The sequence below is a fragment of the Pristiophorus japonicus genome, chromosome 1 (genome assembly GCF_044704955.1).
Source record: "Pristiophorus japonicus isolate sPriJap1 chromosome 1, sPriJap1.hap1, whole genome shotgun sequence".
Classification (NCBI taxonomy): domain Eukaryota; kingdom Metazoa; phylum Chordata; class Chondrichthyes; family Pristiophoridae; genus Pristiophorus; species Pristiophorus japonicus.
In genome coordinates this window covers 438881040-438900407 of record NC_091977.1, presented here as the reverse complement: position 1 = coordinate 438900407, position 19368 = coordinate 438881040, and the positions used below count along the sequence as shown (strand labels likewise).

At 43.7% G+C, this 19368-nt stretch overlaps 1 protein-coding gene across 7 annotated transcripts in view; it reads left to right on the top strand.

Annotated features, from left to right (window-relative positions):
• The window catches only part of trappc9 (trafficking protein particle complex subunit 9), a 1402808-nt gene that overhangs the window by 944238 nt on the left and 439202 nt on the right, over nt 1-19368 (top strand). The window lies entirely within an intron of this gene.

The window sequence follows — 19368 nt, the reverse complement described above, 5'->3', positions numbered from 1 at the left end:
TTCACTCACAATTCTACAGTTTTTAGCTCTATTCAAAGATAATGAAACTGTCCATTCAAGCCTACAGTGGGAACTGGACAATATCCTGTTTGGACTGACAAGTGGAAGGTAACATTCATGCCACATACGGGCCAAGCAATGACGATCTCCAACCAAAAAAAACCCAACCACCTTCCCCTGACATAGCATAAGAAATAGGAGCAGGAATAGGCCATTCGAGACTGCTCCGCCATTCAATAAGATCATGGCGGAGCTTCTACCTCAACTCCAGCTTCTCGCACAATCCCCCCATATCCCTAGATTCCCTTAATATCTAAAAATCTATCGATCTCTGTCTTGAATATACTGGGCATTCACAGCCACATGGGGCAGAGAATTCCCAAGATTCACAACCCTCTGAGTGAAGAAGTTTCTCCTCATCTCAGTCTTTGACTGCCGTTGCCTTATTCTGAGACTGTGACATCTAGTTCTAGACACCCCAGCTAAAGGAAACATCCTCCCAGCATCCAAGCTCCCTGTCGAACCCTGCAAGCATTTGAAATGTTTCAATGAGATCATGTCTCATTGTTCTAAATTCTAGAGAATATAGACCTAGACTTTTCAATCTCTCCTCCTAGGACAATCCCCCTACCCGCCCCCCCCCCCCCCACCCAATCCCAGGAATCAGTCTGGTGAATCTTGGTTGCACTCCCTCCAAGGCATGTATATCCCTCCTTGGGTAAGGAGACCAAGACTTGTACACACTACTCTGGTGTGGTCTCACCAAGGCCTTGTATAATTGCAGAAAGGAATCTTTTCTCTTATACTCCAATCCTTTTATAATAAAGATGAACATACCATTTGCTTTCCTAATTGCTTGCTGTATCTGCATGTTAACTTTCAGTGATTTGTGCAGAAGGATACCCAGGTCCCTCTGAATACCAATATTTCCCAATTTCTCGCCATTTAAGAAAATTTCTGTTTTTCTATTTTTCCTACCAAAGTGGATAACTTCACATTTTTCCACTTTATATTCTATCTGCTGTGTTCTTGCCACTCACTTAGCCTGTCTATCTCCCTTTGCTGCCTCTTTACATCCTCCTCACAACTTACTTTCCCACCTAGCTTAGTATCATCAGCAAATCTGGATACATTACACTCGGTCCCCTCATCTAAGTCATTGATATAGATTGCAAATAGCTGAGGTCCAAGCACTGATCCTTGCAGTACTGGACTACTTATAGCCGCCAGCCCAAAAACAATCCGTGTGTTCCTCGGGCTAGAAATTCATTATAGCCCAGGAATGGGCGGTATCTTAAGAAAAATTTGAGAATTAGCGCAAGGTGCTACTACTTTCGACTGCCACAAAATTAATTCTCATTGCTCAAAGAAATTATTGGGGCGCTAAATCAAGTCTTATAGGCCTAGCTCAGTGGCGTTACAGTCAAAGGATGAACCAATATCGGGTGCAGTCTAATCTCAACTAATAATTGCCACAGGCGTTTCCCAAGGGGAGGTTCATTGATACTGTATCATCATCATCATCATCATCATCATCATCATCATCATCATCATCATCATCATCATCATCATCATCATCATCATCGGCAGTCCCTCGAAACGAGGACGATGTGCTTCCATGCCAAAAATGAGTTCACAGGTGTTTCGAATGAAGAACCCGAACTACATTCTCAAGGGTGGAAGATGCCTGCGTGTGGATTTTTTAAAAGTGTGGTAGCCGTTGCACACCAGCCACCACACGGGCTTGACAGCTAGGTCTTGGTCCAGTGGCAAGGATTACCCAAGACAACTGGAGACCTGCTCTGCTGCACGGACCTAGTGTCCGCACACATCGCACTGTGGGCCCGGCCGCGCTGCCTCTGGGACCCTGGCCCAGAACTCGTGCCTCCCCTGGGCCCCGATCACATCCCTCCACAGTCTCTCACAGCTCCTTCGCCCCGACCTCGCCACTCCTGCTGCATCTGCCCACACTCATCACCAACCTGGACCTTGATGACGTCACTCTTCGCTGCCGTTGCCCTCCTGCACCAGCTTGCGCTGTACCTTTGAAGTGGTACGCTGCCCATGGCCGCTGCTCGCCGCTCTTTTTATGGCCCCGACCTGCCGCTGATGGTTTCTCACAGGTCGGGGCCTCCACAGCTCCTCATTCTCAGCATTGTAGCTGTGTAGATGCCTCAACAAGGAGAAGCACAACAAGGAGAATGAGCTGGAGGACTGAAGCAGGTGTGCTCATGGCAGATCCACCTCAGTCAGGTGGTCAGAGTGATTGAAGACTTGAACAAATGCTACATACCACCACGTCTCACACACTGCCCAAAGCACCAGACCCCCAGCACTCGCCCACCAACAATCTCTCCCAACCAACACTCACACCCACATCTCACGTCTTGCACACAATGATAGCAATTTAACTATGGCAGGCACAAGGGTCATTAGTTATTAGAATGAATGTGATCTGTTTATGAATAAATTTATTGATGGCGTTTGCAATATTTTGTGGTCTCTCTCATTTCACCTTTGCACCCAGAAGGATGCTGTGATATGGCATGACACAGGGATGGTATGATGGGTATGTGGTGAGCAAAAGGGATCTGGGGTTTAAGTCGTCATGGTGAAAGCCCTGATGTCCCTCCTCATCCCTCCCGCACATATTCCTGCATTTCAGGCTGTCTATGCTCCCTCTGCCGTAGATCCTACAGCCCTTATTAATGTTGCCAAGTGTATAGTTTGAGTCTTTGAACAATAAATGTATCCACTTTGCACTTGCAGAACAATGCTGATTTTAAAAAAACCTTGAAATTACTCATTCAAACTCATCCACTAGCAGAAACTGACAAGAGACCACAGAAACTAACCTGCCCTGACAGCTGGGAGTGGTTAATGTGGATGCCTTTAAATAACATCCCCACAGCCGGCGTCCTGCAACTGTACACCTCCTCTCCCTATCGCTGTCTGGTCAAGGTGCAAAGGTAAGTGTCCATAATGAATTTGGCAGATCGGGCACCCAGTCAGCGTTGCACGCTCATTGACGTCATGTTCTGTACGGTGTTGAAGTCCCCTGCGGTACCTAGTACCGGCTGTGCAACGGGGGATCCGGATTTGCTGTGTGCCACCGGATTTGCCTCGTCCCAGCACTACTGCATCAATGCCCCGTTACTGCCCTCTGCAGGCGCTAATGGGAGGCGCTAACCAACTGAATTTTTCCCTCCTACTCTCTGTTTCTGTCCGTTAACCAATCCTCAATCCATGCTAATATATTGCCCCCATATTGAAAGGCTACCTTGACTCATCTCCCACCATCAACATCTTGCGAGTCACCATTGATCTGAAGCTTAACTTAACCGTGCAGATCCACAACATGGCTACAAGAGCAGAATAGAGGCTGTGCACATTATCCTGCTCTCGAATGAAGTGCAGTAACTCATCAAGATAACATTGACATCTCTCCCACCGAGAAGGATAAGAACTGTTACATCATGGGAACTTCGTCACCTCCAAGTTCCCCTTGAAGTCAAACAGCATTCTGACTTGGTCATTTCTTAAATGTTTCTGGGTTAAAATCCTGGAATCCTTATCTAACATTATTGTAGGAGCCCAACAACTTCTCTGGGAACTAGCGATAGGCAGTACATGTGGCTTTGCTAGCGCTGGCCACATCCCGAGATCAAATCACAGAAAACACTGATTTTGCATAAAGGTTTCCCCACAGAGGTGAGAGGAAAGGCAAAAGGGGAGCTTCACTACAGATGCACTTATGAACTTCTGGGTGGCTAGTTCAAAGTGGGACTAAGAGCTGAAGAAATAAAGTCTTATGACAAGAAAAACACATTTAGCCCACTGGGTTCATCCCTAAAAATATTAATGTGTGGTAATCGTTGCAGGAAAACTGGAAGAAATACAAATAACTATGCTCTTAAATGCCCCGCCCCCCCCTCCCCCACTGTTGTGCAGGCCCTGTTTGGGCGGGCCCTGACGAGGAGGAGGTGTTGGAGTGGAACCTTGCCGAGGAGCTGTTCAGGCCAGCTGGCCCTGTCGCGGAGGAGGTGTTCGGGGTAAGGGCAGCTGTGGCAGGCGAAGCGAGCAGCGGCGGGGCCCCAGGGTCGGCAGGTCCGGATTCCGGGCAACCCTGCCGCCGATCGGTCCAGAGTCTGGATTCCGGAACTCCGGATTTTCGACATTGCACCTGTATAATGATTCCAGCTGAGGTGTGAGCACAACTCATCATTGATTGAATAATGCCCAGAAATCCCGGTTTCTCCTTCTCGCGGGCATTCGACTGGATTCTAGAATCAAGAAGCGCACGTACCTGAAGCTGCTGTGCACACGTGAGATCCCAGTCCGGAGGCCTCTCCTGACTGCACGTCACAGCGCATGCACGTCAGGACGTGCGCAGGCCTGGAGTCACATGGCTCTGGGCAGCCAATCAGATATAGTATATTCTCATTCATAGTAATAGGAATTTCGTAAGTCCAAAAGTCCTATTGCCATGAATGAGAAACACACCCAAACACTACATAAAAAATTTTTTTTTAAAAACACCTCACATAAATACACTACAGAAATTAAAGTTGATAAAGGTACAGCAGTTATCATGGGTGACTTTAATCTACATATTGATTGGGTTAACCAAACTGGTAGCAATGCGGTGGAGGGAGGATTTCCTGGAGTGTATTAGGGATGGTTTTCTAGACCAATATGTTGAGGAACCAACTAGGGAGCTGGCTATCCTAGACTGGGTGATGTGTAATGAGAAAGGACTAATTAGCAATCTTGTTGTGCGAGATCCCTTGGGGAAAAGTGACCATAACATGGTCGAATTCTTTATTAAGATGGAGAGTGACACAGTTAATTCAGAACCTAGGGTCCTGAACTTAAGGAAAGGTAACTTCGATGGTTTGAGGCGTGAATTGGCTAGAATATACTGTCAAATGATACTTAAAGGGTTGACGGTGGATAGGCAATGGCAAACATTTAAAGATCACATGGATGAACTTCAGCAATCGTACATGCCTGTCTGGAATAAAAATAAAACGAGGAAGGTGGCTCAACCGTGGCTAACAAGGGAGATTAAGGATAGTGTTAAATCCAAGGAAGAGGCATATAAATTGGCCAGAAAAAGCAACAAACCTGAGGACGCGAGGAAATTTAGAATTCAGCAGAGGAGGACAATGGGTTTAATTCGGAGGGGGAAAATAGAGTACGAGAAGAAGCTTGCCGGGAACATAAAAACTGACTGCAAAAGCTTCTATAGATATGTGAAGAGAAAAAAATTAGTGAAGACAAACGTAGGTCCCTTGCAGTCGGATTCAGGAGAATTTATAATGGGGAACAAAGAAATGGCAGACCAATTGAACAAATACTTTGGATCTGTCTTCACGAAGGAAGACACAAATAACCTTCCGGAAGTACGAGGGGATCGAGGGTCTTGTGAGAAGGAGGAACTGAAGGATATCCTTATTAGGTGGGAAATTGTGTTAGGGAAATTGATGGGATTGAAGGCTGATAAATCCCCGGGGCCTGATTGTCTGCATCCCAGAGTACTTAAGGAAGTGGCCCTAGAAATAATGGATGCATTGGTGATCATTTTCCAACAGTCTATCGACTCTGGATCAGTTCCTATGGACTGGAGGGTAGCTAATATAACACCACTTTTTAAAAAGGAGAGCGAGAGAGAAAGCGGGTAATTATAGACCGGTTAGCCTGACATCAGTCGTGGGGAAAATGCTGGAATCAATTATTAAGGATGAAATAGCAGCGCATTTGGAAAGCAGTGACAGGATCGGTCCAAGTCAGCATGGATTTATGAAGGGGAAATCATGATTGACAAATCTTCTGGAATTTTTTGAGGATGTAACGAGTAGGGTGGACAAGGGAGAACCAGTGGATGTGGTGTACTTGGACTTTCACAAAGCTTTTGACAAGGTCCCATACAAGAGATTGGTGTGCAAAATCAAAGCACATGGTATTGGGGGTAATGTACTGACGAGGATAGAGAACTGGTTGGCAGACAGGAAGCAGAGAGTCGGGATAAACGGGTCCTTTTCAGAATGGCAGGCAGTGACTAGTGCAGTGCCGCAGGGCTCAATGCTGGGACCCCAGCTCTTCACAATATACATCAGTGATTTGGATGAAGGAATTGAGTGTAATATCTCCAAGTTTGCAGATGACATTAAACTGGGTGGCGGTGTGAGCTGTGAGGGGAACGCTAGGAGGCTGCAGGGTGACTTGGACAGGTTAGGCAAATGCATGGCAGATACAGTATAATGTGAATAAATGTGAGGTTACCCATTTTGGGGGCAAAAACACGAAGGCAGAATATTATCTGAATGGTGGCAGATTAGGAAAAGGGAAGGTGCAATGAGACCTGGGTGTCAAGGTTCATCAGTCATTGAAAGTTGGCATGGAGTTACAGCAGGCGGTGAAGAAGGCAAATGGTATGTTGGCCTTCATAGCGAGGGGATTTGAGCATAGGAGCAGGGAGGTCTTACTGCAGTTTTTACAGGGCCTTGGTGAGGCCTCACCTGGAATATTGTGTTCAGTTTTGGTCGGCTAATGTGAGGAAGGACATTCTTGCTATTGAGGGAATGCAGCGAAGGTTCACCAAACTGATTCCCGGGATGGCAGAACTGACATATGAGGAGAGAGTGGATCAACCGGGCCTTCATAAATTGGAGTTTAGAAGGATGAGAGGAGATCTCATAGAAACATATAAGATTCTGACGGGACCGGACAGGTTAGATGCGGGTAGAATGTTCCCGATGTTGGGGAAGTCAGAACCAGGGGGCACAGTCTTAGGATAAGGGGAAGGCCATTCAGGACTGATATGAGGAGAAACTTCTTCACTCAGAGAGTTGTTAACCTGTGGAATTCCCTGCCGCAGAGAGTTGTTGATGCCAGTTCATTGGATATATTCAAGAGGGAGTTAGATATGGCCCTTACGGCTAAGGGGATCAAGGGGTATGGAGAGAAATCAGGAAAGGGGTACTTAGGGAATGATCAGCCATGATCTTATTGAATGGTGGTGCAGGTTCGAAGAGCCGAATGGCCTACTGCTGCACCTATTTTCTATGTTTCTAGAAATGTTTTTGAAAAAAAAAATTGCCGATTTAAAAAAAAAGTTTAATTATGGTTGAAAATACAATTAACTGAGTAGGCAGGGTTTTTCGCATAAATATTTATTTTTAAATTTTATTTTAATATGTTTTTGAGATGTTTTAAAATTCTTACGCATAGCTTACTTTTACCACTGCAAGAGTTTTAAGGACATTCGCGCAGGGCAAGAGATGGGCAAATTGCCCAGTCTCTGCTGTGGGAATGTCCTCGCTCCCAATATATGGGAGATCTGTCAAGATTGGAAAAGCCGGTTTTCAGTGCATGCGCATTGCGCACCAAAAACCGGCTTTTCCGATGCCTTCCCAGGTCCGTAGAAACTCCGTACGGACCCGGGCGGCCGCGATTTCTTGGTCAATAATAAATGGATAATTACATCTTTTTTGTTGTGTTAAGTACATTACTCGTGAATTCTGCTGGACTTTTGCGCTGCTTGACCCACACATCACTACAATAAGTTGATGTAGTCTGAGAAGGAAAATATGAATGATTAGCTTAAATATAATATTTCTACTTAATGCTATTTTTATCGAGTTTTCTTGCTTTTTATAAATTTATATATATTTTCAAGAATTATCATAACTATAGGTTCAAAAGAATGTAATTTTTCATTATTTGGTGCTCCAGATTTTTACAGTAACGCATGACTTACAAATTCTCTTCACCAGCACGTGCAGGTAAATTTCAATGTAGGTTGGTATCAATGGGCTAGAGTTTCCCTAACCTATTTTTCTGCCGCTCTCACCCAAATTGCCGCTTTTGTCCACCTCCGAGCACGCCAAAAAAAGAAGTATGTATTCTGGCCGCTCTCCAGCCTCTCCCTGGTGGTGGCGTAGTGTGGCCCAATGGATTGGGGGCGGAGCCAGATCCCAGTGCTGAAAACAGTGCCAGTACCTCTGCACATACGCACTTGAGTCTGCGCACATGTGCAGTAGCTCCTGACAAGCCGTTTCTGCAAACGCGCGCAGGTTGTGTGGGAGGGGTCCGAAGTTCGCCGTCCTGAGCCCTGGCCAAATGGGCTCCCTCATCGGTGGCCGGCTGCGTTCCCTAAGGTAGGACTTCTATTTTTGTATTTGTTATTTACTGATTGACTTTGGTGCTTTAGCTGCAGCGTTCCTTCTATTTTTTTATTTGTTATTTATTGATTGCTTATTACTTTGGTCTTGGTGCTTTAGGTGCAGGGTTCCTTTTATTTTTTATTTGTTAACTAATTGCTTATTTTTGTGCTTTGTTTGATGCTTGGTGGTGCTTTAAATGTGGTTACTTGCGCCGATTCCTTAACTGTAGGTAAGGATTTTCTGTGCAGACAGAAGTGGCAACATACGCTGGCCTAAGTTAGTTTGGAGTAACTATTTGCTGGCCAAACGTCTAAAACAGGCTTGAAACGCCCACTTTTGGAAAAAAAAAACAGAACTAAAAAAAAAACCTAACTAACTCACTTACACTGGCGCAAATTAAATGGCCAGAATTGCAACTAAAAAGATAGTCCAGAAAAATCAAGTTGCTCCAAACAAAAAAGGAGCAACTCCTGGGGAAACTTGGGCCCAAATGATTCTTTTCATAGGTGTTGATTATCGTTAATTAGATCTAAGTAGAACAGTGCAGCTAAAAATAGCAGCAAGTGAGAGAAATGAAAATGCACATATAAATGCTGAAGCAATTTTCGACTGAGATTTTCATAAAATGGCATGATTGAATCTCTTGTCAGAACTCTGACAATATACGCTGGGACAAAAGGAATCTAATTTATAACCACAGTTTTAAAGAAGCAATTGCTTTGGAAAGGCATTAAAAGTTTTGAAGAAATGGCAAGCTGATTTTTCTGTGATGTCAAATATAACTTAATAGAATGTCGCAGACACAAATTGGTTCAACAGTTAAATTATCAGAAAAATAAGTAATCATGAACATAAAAGCACACCAAACTCTACTTTTGTAGTTCTTTTGTAGTAGTGCTACATGCTCAGGGATGTATATTTTTCAGTGTCATTTTCCACAGGGTCACTGAAATTCCATAATACTGCAGTGTTCAGCAAATTGCTACAATTTTCTATGAAGTCTTAGCAACCTTAAAAATTCATTTTTGTTAAAAAAAACAGCAGCTGAAGATGGCCGAGTACTTTCAATATAAGTTACTAATCTTTATGCCTAACTATTGTAGAAAACCACATTTAAAAATGTGGGGTAAAATATTCTATAGCATTATATTTGGGAAATTATACCTGAATTTATGCCCATTCATGTGACAATTTTGCAACGAGTCAATTTACACCAGAATTTCCTGTGCATCTAATTAGATTATGCCAGAGCATCAAAAAAACAACGCAATGTGAAAATGCCCTCTGCATCCATGATGTATCGGATGCAAATTTACACCCATTCTGAATCTGCTTAAATGAAGGCAATTTGTGTTGTGTGCTTTTTTGTATCGGGGTAGAGCTATGTTAATGAGCGGCAGAACGTTTGATCTAAGATTTCGAAGTGGCACAAAAGATCGAGGATATTCGGACCAAGAGTAAGAATGAACGTAAATCACTTGCACCTGAATTTCCTCGATTGTTTGTGGCAGAAATCAGCATTGCGTTCCGATTGCACTTTTTTTTGCAGACAAATTGAAAGGAAAAACTGGGCCTATTTCAAAATATTTGCCTTTTTTTAATCTGCTTTCTTTTTTGTAAAGTTTTACTATACCCTCTTGACAGGTAGCAATTATTCTATAGTCAGTGACCAGACGAATCAGTGAATGGCTCTATTTGAAATTCTGCTGATTGCAATTCCAGCTGTTATGGGAGGTACAGTATTGACCGAGCAAAACTTAATACTTGTGCAACATCACAGGTGAGAATCATGACAACAGTCCTATCAAGTATGAACATCTGAATTTAATGGCCAGGAAAAGACCAGCTGGTGCATTAAGCCTGCACCACATCTCATGATGGCTGGAGCATCATGACAAAACAGGTCCCCCCTCTTCCTTCGTGTCATCTGTAAATTTACTGACCATACTTCCAAAACAGCTGTCCAGGTCTTTTCACCAGTGAACAATAGCAGGCCTAGGATTGATCCCTGGGAGACACCACTAGTAACATGCCTCAAGGCTGAACCACATGCGTGAACTACAATGTTTTAGTTAGTCTGTACCTCATCCAACACATTACATTTCTACTGATAACCACAAGATCCTATCTTGTGAAGTAACCTAGTTTCAGGTACCTTATTAAAGGCTTTCTGAAAGTAGTTAGACGATGTCTACCGACTTTCCCTCATCCACTACCCTAGTGACTTCTTCGAAAAAAACTCTTGAATTTGTATGTCATGACCTATTTTTCCAGAAGCCATAGTGTGTGTGGTTTGTTGAATTATATTTTAATATGTACAGTATTTTTGAATTTCCCATAAGTCCCCTAAAATCTGTATAAAAGAATTTGGAGACTTTGTATAACTTAGATACTCCATCGGGAAATTGCTGACAGTGAGAAATGGTCAGCATACGATATGTTTCAAAAAGATAAAGTGCAGAGCGAATACTTTCAGTATAAAGTAGGCATTATAAAGATATAATTTTAAAAAACGTAATGGACTGCTGCTAAATTTTAGTGAATCAGACATCTTCCATGCTGGCTCAAGTGGTGATCTGCAGAATTCCCAATGCTTACCGGTCTTGTTGCCGACTTCAGAAGATTGGCTTCCTGTCGCGAGGGAATAGTAAAAATGGCTTGTCTCCGCAGGAGGCAAAGCAGATTAAAACTGAATTTTTGTTTTATATATATGTGATCTTTTTAGATTTGTCTTCTTACAGTACGTGCATGGGCGAGAGGAATGCAGATTACTTTGAAAGTACATTCGGGTAGAGTCTATCTGAGGTGTTTTTAAAAAAAAAAAAATAAACTCGACTTTGTGAGATTATTGAGACTTTTCAAGGTCATACAAAACAGCAGCAATTTGCTCAAAATTGCATCAATGGTTTAACATGTGAAAACACCTCTCTAACCCTTGCTGTTATAATGAGGTGCCAGTATCTAAGAAAAGCATGAGTGGAAGCTTTTCAATAAAATTACTAGCTTTAAGTTTTCAAAAGGTCAAAAGAAAGTATTTCACATTTTGGTCTTCAGTCAGATCTGCAATTTTGATAAATAGCAGTAAAGGATCTTCTCGGAATAAGTGACCATAATATGGTTGAATTTCAAATTCAATTGGAGGGTGAGAAAGTTGGTTCTCAAACCATGGTCCTAAGCTTAAATAAAGGAGACTACAAAGGTATGAGGGAAGAGTTGGCTAAAGTGGACTGGGAAAATAGATTGAAGTATGGGATGGTTGATGAGCAGTGGCAGACATTTAAGGAGATATTCCATAACTCACAACATAAATACATCCCAATGAGAAGGAAAGACTAAGAGAAGGGATAACTATCCGTGGCTAACTAAGGAAATAGGGGAGGGTATCAAATTGAAAACAAGGGCATACAATATGGCCAAGACTAGAGAGAGGCCAGAGGATTGGGAAACTTTTAAAAGCCAGCAAAGAATGTCTTAAAAAAAAATGATAGAGAGGGAAGATAGATTATGAGAGTAAACTGGCACGAAATATAAAAACAGAAAGTAAGAGTTTCTACAGTACATAAAAAGGAAAAGAGTGGCTAAAGTAAATGTTGGTCCCCTCGAGGATGAAACTGGGGGATTAATAATGGAGAACAGGGAAATGGCAGAGACGTTAAACAAATATTTTCTATCTGTCTTCAGAGTAGAAGACACTAAAAACATCCCAATAGTGGATAATCACGGGGCTACAGGGAGGGAGGAACTTAATACAATCACGATCACTATTGAAGTAGTCCTCGGTAAAACAATGGGACTAAAGGCGGACAAGTACCCTGGACTGATGGCTTACACCCTAGGGTCTTAAAAGAGGTAGCTGCAGAGATAGTGGATGCATTGGTTGCAATCTACCAAAATTCCCTAGGTTCTGGGTCGGTCCCAGCGTACTGGAAAACCGCAAATGTAACGGCCCTATTTTAAAAAAAACCGAAATAGACAAAAAGCAGGAAACTATAGACCAGTTAGGCTAACTTCTATCGTTGGGAAAATGTTCGAGTCCATGATTAAAGAAGCAGGAGCGGGACATTTGGAAAAGCATAATTCAATCAAGCAGAGCCAGCATGGTTTTATGAAAGGGAAATCACGTTTGACAAATTTGCTGGAGTTCTTTGAGGATGTAACGAGCAGGGTGGATAAGGGGGAACTAGTGGATGTGGTGTATTTGGATTTCCAGAAGGCATTCAATAAGGTGCCACATAAAAGGTGACTGCACAAGATAAAAGTTCACGGGGTTGGGGGTAATTTCTTAGCATGGATCGAGGACTGGCTAACTAACAGAAAACAGAGAGTCGGGATAAATGGGTCATTTTCCAGTTGGAAAACAATAACTAGTGGGGTGCTGCAGGGATCACTGCTGGGTCCTCAACTATTTACAGTCTATATTAATGACTTGGATGAAGGGACTGGATGTAATGTTGCCAAATTTGCTGATGACACAAAGATGGGTGGGAAAGCAAATTGTGAGGAGGCCACAAAAAATCTGCAAAGAGATATAGACAGGCTAAATAAGTGGGCAAAAATCTGCAGATAGAGTCTAAGGTGGGAAAATGTAAGGTATCCACTTTGGCAGAAAAAATAGCAAAACCAAATTACAATTTAAATGGAGAAAAACTGCAAAGTGTTGCAGTACAGAGTGACCTGAAGGTCCTTGTATATGAAATGCAAAAAGTTAGTATGCAGGTACAGCAAGTAATCAGGAAGGCAAATGGAATGTTGGCCTTTATTGCAAGGGGGCGGGGGGGATAGAGTATAAAAGCAGATAAGTCCTGCTATACCTGTACAGGGTATTGGTAAGGCCACACCTGGAGTACTGTGTACAGTTTTGGTCTCCGTATTTAAGGAAGGATACACTTGCATTGGAGGCTGTTCAAAGAAGGTTCACTAGGTTGATTCTGGAGATGAGGGGGTTGACTTATGAAGATAGGTTGAGTAGGTTGGGCCTATGCACATTGAAGTTCAGAAGAATGAGAGGTGATCTTATCGAAACATATAAGATAATGAGGGGGCTCGACAAGGTGGATGCAGAAAAGATATTTCCACTCATATGCGAAACTAAAACTAGGGGACATAGTCTCAGAATGAGGGGCCGGCCAATTAAAACTGAGATGAAGATGAATTTCTTCTGAGGGTTGTAAATCTATGGAATTTTCTGCCCAAGAGAGCTGTGGAGGCTGGGTCATTGAATATATTTAAGGCGGAGATAGACAAATATTTGAGCGATAAGGAAGTGAAGGGTTATGGGGAGCGGGCAGGGAAGTGGAACTGAGTCCATGATCAGATCGGCCATGATCTTATTGAATGGCGGAGCAGGCCCGATGGGCGAAATGGCCTACTCCTGCTCCTATTTCTTATGTTCTTATTATCAATGATATTGGTGTAATAGTCTTTTAATCCAGTATCCATATATCCACTATTAATCATGCTTTGAACAGATGATGCTTCTAGTCACTAGCTAAGTACTGAAATGGACAACGTGGGCCACTTCCCCTATCTCGGGAGCCTCCTATCAACAAGAGCAGGCATTGATGATGAGATCCAACACCGCCTCCAGTGCGCCAGTGCAGCCTTCGGCCGCCTGAGGAAAAAAGTGTTTGAAAATCAGTTCCTCAAAACTGTCACCAATCTCATGGTCTACAAGGCCTCCAGCGATGTCTCCGCAAGATCCTACAAATCACCTGGGAGGACAGATGCACCAACGTTAGCGTCCTCGACCAGGCCAACTTCCCCAGCATCAAAGCACTGACCACACTTGATCAGCTCTGCTGGTCAGACCACATAGTCCGCATGCCAGACACGAGACTCCTAAAGCAAGCGCTCTACTCAGAATTCGCAAACGAGCCAAAGGCGGGCAGAGGAAACGTTACAAGGACACCCTCAAAGCCTCCCTGATAAAGTGCGACATCCCCACTGACAACTGGGAGTCCTTGGCCATAGACCACCCAAAGTGGAGGAAGTGCATTCGGGAGGGCGCTGAGCTCCTCGAGTATCGTCGCTGAGAGCATGCAGAAATCAAGCGCAGGCAGCGGAAGGAGCGTGTGGCAAACCAGGCTTGCTGCCCACCCATTCCCTCAACGACTATCTGTCCGACCTGTGACAGAGACTGTGGTTCTCGTATTGGACTGTACAGCCACCTAAGAACTCATGCTAAGAGTGGAAGCAAGTCTTCCTCGATTCCGAGGGACTGCCTATGATGATGACTGAACTATCAAAGAGGCATTGTTGTTGCAACCTTTATTTGTGGAATGGAAGTTGGAATTAAAATAAGGAAAATATTTAAAATAAAACCAGACTTTTAATAATTGATGAGAAACATAATTATAGTTGCCTTCAAGCTGTCAGAGCAATGTTTTGTCAACACATAAATTGTTAATATTTCTAATTACCATACATAATGTACACAGATGCTATTTAGGGATAGTAAATTTTTAAAATTTAACTTTTTAATTTAAAGATGTGGGAAAGCACATGTGATGCACATTAAAATATAAGGGCCCTGAAATTCCGGTCGGTGGCTTCTTTCGGATGAACGCTTCCGACCGGAGAATTTTTACCAATTTATCTGGTGGTCCCGGAGGAGCCTGCGATTCCGGTGGGGGGAGGCCTTCTGTTCCCGCCTTGCGAAGCATGCTCCCGTCCTCCAGGTTTCAACACAGAAGATGCAGTCACGTGTGACTGCTCAACCAATCACGTACAGTATTCCACAGCTTTCTCATTGATAGCAATGAGAACTCTGCATCTACGAGTTCTCATTGCTAAAAATGAGGGGGAAAAAACAAACACACTAAACACCAAAATAAAAAGCACACCTCACATAACTAAAATTAATTGAAATTAAAGTTAATAAATGTCTTTAAAAAAAAATTAAATTTTTTTTGAAGATTTTTTAATTGTGGTTTAAAATAAACTTACCATAGTGGGCAGCGTTTTTAACAATAACATTTTAAAATTTTATTTTATGATGTTTTTGTATGTTTTAAAACTTGTACGCCTGTAAAACTAGGCTATGCACCTGGTTTTATCAGGCGCAAGAATCGTGAGGACATTTGCTGAGCAAGATATGGGTAAATACCGCAATCTTGCCCATGCAAATGTCCTCGCTCCCGAGATACGGAGGATATGTCAAGCTGGAGCTTGACAGATCGGAAAAACTGGTTTTCAGTGCATGCCCGGGGAGGCCGGGATTTCCAGGCCAATATCTTCGGTTTTTTGTAGGACGATATTTATGTGCGCTAACAAATTTTGCAGCACCCTGGAATATTAAATCTATTAAGGTGTGGCACTCGAGCATTATATATTTTAATTATAGGCAGTTTACATGGATTTATAGGTTTTCATTTCAAATATTAGGGTGCCGGCCTCTACTCAGTAGTACCACTTTAGCATCTAAGTCAGAAGTTGTTGGTTCAAGCCCCATTCCAGAGATTTGAGCACATAATCTAGGCTGCCATTTTTATGCAGTACTGAGACCCGCTGCATTGTTGGAGGTTCTGATTTCCCAATGATATATCAAATTGATGCCTCGTCTGCCTGCTCAGGTGGATCTAAAATATCCCATTGCACTATTCAAAGATGAGCAGGGGAATTCTTCTGGTGCCCTGGTCAGTATTTATTGATCAATCAAAACCACTAAAAACAGATTATCCAGTCATTTTATCTTATGCTATTACTGTGTGCAAATTGGCTGCCACGATTGCCAACATTGCAACAGTGACTTCATTTCAAATGTACTTCATTTGCTGGGAAGCGCGACATGATACCACGAGGACGTGAAGCACATTTCTTTTCCTTTCCTTCAGCACCTAGAAAGTGTATCAGAACTATTTCATTGAACAAGGGCTCACAAAGAAGTATTTGTTTCTCTCTGATTATTGCTATGTAATGCACCATATTGCTTTCATAATTGTATCTCTGTGGAGAATAGCTCTTTTCATCCTGGCTTGACATACTTTGCAGTGCACATTCCTCTGTATAAAGTTGAAGAAGATTGATTTTGCTAAACCACTATACTGCACAAAGGAAAATATATCCCATTCTGTACAAACTGAAGCAGTCTTGCAGGCATATTGCATTGTTGGGAATTTGAATGGAACAGATCAATCAAACACTTGAAACAAGAAAAGGCCACTCGGCTCATTTAATATAAGATTTGAGTATAGGAGCAGGGAGGTCTTACTGCAGTTGTACAGAGCTTTGGTGAGGCCATACATGGAATATTGTGTTCAGTTTTGGCCTCCTAATCTGAGGAAGGACGTTCTTGCTATTGAGGGAGTACAGCGAAGGTTCACCAGATTGATTCCCGGGATGGCAGGACTGACCGATGAGGAGAGACTGGATCGACTGGGCTTGTATCTACTGGAGTTTAGAAGAATGAGAGGGGATCTCATAGAAACATATAAAATTCTGATGGGATTGGACAGGTTAAAGGCAGGAAGAATGTTCCCATTGCTGGGGAGTTCCAGAACCAGGGATCACAGTCTAAGGATAAAGGGTAAGCCATTTAGGACCGAGATGAGGAGAAACTTCTTCACTCAGAGAGTGGTTAACCTGTGGAATTCTCGACCGCAGAAAGTTGTTGAGGCCAGTTTGTTAGATATATTCAAAATGGAGTTAGATATGGCCCTTATGGCCAAAGGCATTAAGGGGTATGGAGAGAAAGCAGGAAAGGGGTACTAAGGTTGAATGATCAGCCATGATCTTATTGAATGGTGGTGCAGGCTCGAAGGGCCGAATGGCCTGCACCTGCACCTAATTTCTATGTTTCTATTCCTTCCATAGAGTTGCCTTTAAGAATATCTTTACGAATATCTTTCACCACATATGGTAGAATTTTCTGATAATTTTGGCTATGGTAACTGTTCCTGCCCAGGGATATTGGGCCGAACTTGGTGAACTCACCACCCGCTGCCGCCGAGTTTTCTGGGCGGTCTCCCCTCCGAGCGGGTTTGGTTTAGGCCTTCCGCCGGCAGGGAGGGAAGACCATTGGGTCCACCCGCTGACGCGCATTTCACATAAGAGTCCTCCCGCCTGCCGAGCTGCCAGTTTGGTCTGGGCGGGAGACCGCTGCATGGAGACAGGTCTAACCTCAACGGTAAGTATGAAACCTGCAAAAGAAGGTTAAAAAACTTTTCTTTATTTTTTTTCAGCGATTCAGATGGATGGGGTCCCCTGAAGCTTTTCCAGTGTTTTATATTTTTTGGAATTTTTAATTTTCATCTGTTTCCCCCCCCACCCCCCCGGCCCCGATTCAGTCCTCAGCGGTACTTTGCAGAGGATTGCATTTGCCGCTGGTGTTGGCATCTCCCGCCCACTGCTGCCACATTCATGGCGTGTCCTTTTTTTGCCGCCGGGCGGTCTTTCCAGGACTTTTTCATAAAAGTTCCGCCTAAAGTGCCGTCAGGGTCTCAGTGGTTCTTTGGGCAGAACTTCGGTGGAACTTAACTTTCACCAAGTTCGGGGCCTGTGTGTTGTTCTCTTATTGTGGTGTGACAAGAACCTCAGACCTCCTGTGACCAAGAGAGTAAGGGCAGGCACCCTCGTTCCAAGATTTTCAATAAGTTACCAGAAAGCAGACAGCAAATTTCCATCACCAATGGAAGGCAAAAAGAGCATTGTGGATGAAATTAGAAACCTGTGGCATTTAGTGAACCTGTGTCTTCCAATACAATGGTATCAATTGTTGCACTGTGCTACCAGTCATTGTGACATTAAACAAAGATTTAAACTTTTAACTGAGATTTTAATTGAGATATTGGGCTAGATTATACACTATTGCGCAGATCGCCCAAAAATGGGCAGTAAAAATGGGTTTTCAGATCGCTGGCTTGTCGCCCATTTTCAAAGCCAGCCCCTAGTCTGCATTTTAAAAATTGGGCATTACCATGAGCGATCTAAAATGGACGTTAACGATAAATCTCTGACCTTCTGTCGTAAAGTGTCACTGTCCTTAGCAATGGCATGGCAACGCTCGTTTCCTGTGATTCAGGAAGTCGGGGGGTCATCATTACAAGTGCAGAAGAGGAGATGGAGAGAGAGGGAGCAGAGAGGGACTGAAAGTGTGTGTGGGTGTGGTGTGTGCTTATAGAAACATTTAAAATAATGAAAGGGATGGACAAGATAGAGGCAGAGAGGTTGTTTCCACTGGTCGGGGAGACTAGAACGAGGGGGCACAGCCTCAAAATACGGGGGAGCCAATTTAAAACCGAGTTGAGAAGGAATTTCTTCTCCCAGAGGGTTGTGAATCTGTGGAATTCTCTGCCCAAGGAAGCAGTTGAGGCTAGCTCATTGAATGTATTCAAGTCAAAGATAGATAGATTTTTAACCAATAAGGGAATTAAGGGTTATGGGGAGCGGGTGGGTAAGTGGAGCTGAGTCCACGGCCAGATCAGCCATGATCTTGTTGAATGGCGGAGCAGGCTTGAGGGGCTAGATGGCCTACTCCTGTTCCTAATTCTTATGTTCTTATATATTATGGCTTCGGGGGAGGCACGAGAGAGATTCACCAGCAGCAAAAAGCCTATTAAGCACTAAGAATATAGTTGGCACCGAGTTTTTGTCCAACAAAAAATATATAAATTGGAAGGGATGGAGGAGACCCGGGAGCTGTTAGCCAGGAACACTGGTGGCAGAGGGCTCCCAGTGGTCCTGGAGCGCGGCACTGCACCCCAAGGTGCCGCACCCACATTGCCAATGACACGAGAGCCAGGAGCAACATCTTGCTTCTGGCTCGGAGCACGTTCTCACCTCGGGACCGTCCTCTCCCATATCCGTCCAAGCAGTGGTTCTGCCGTCATCCCCCCCCAATGAAGCAGCGCCCGAGGAGCTCTTCGGCCAGGCGGCTTGGAGTCAGGAGGGGAAGGGAAAGGGGTAGAGGTGGAGAGGAGAAGCGGGGTAGAGGTGGCGGGTGGGTGGGGGGGGGGGGGAAGGAAAATGAGGTGCATGGCCGCAGGTGTTGTCTGGGGCATATTTTTAGGTTGCTGCTGCTATTTTGGTGGGAGGGTCGGGGCAAGGGTTGAGGGAGCTACCTTGGTTTGCATTTGTGTCCTGTATTGCGGGAAATGGGGACCATTGTAAGGATGTAAATGTGATCAATTTGTTGTGGACTGGGGTGGGATGGTTTTTACAAATATACTTATGATTTCAGGCAAATGGTCGGATTAATTTTTAT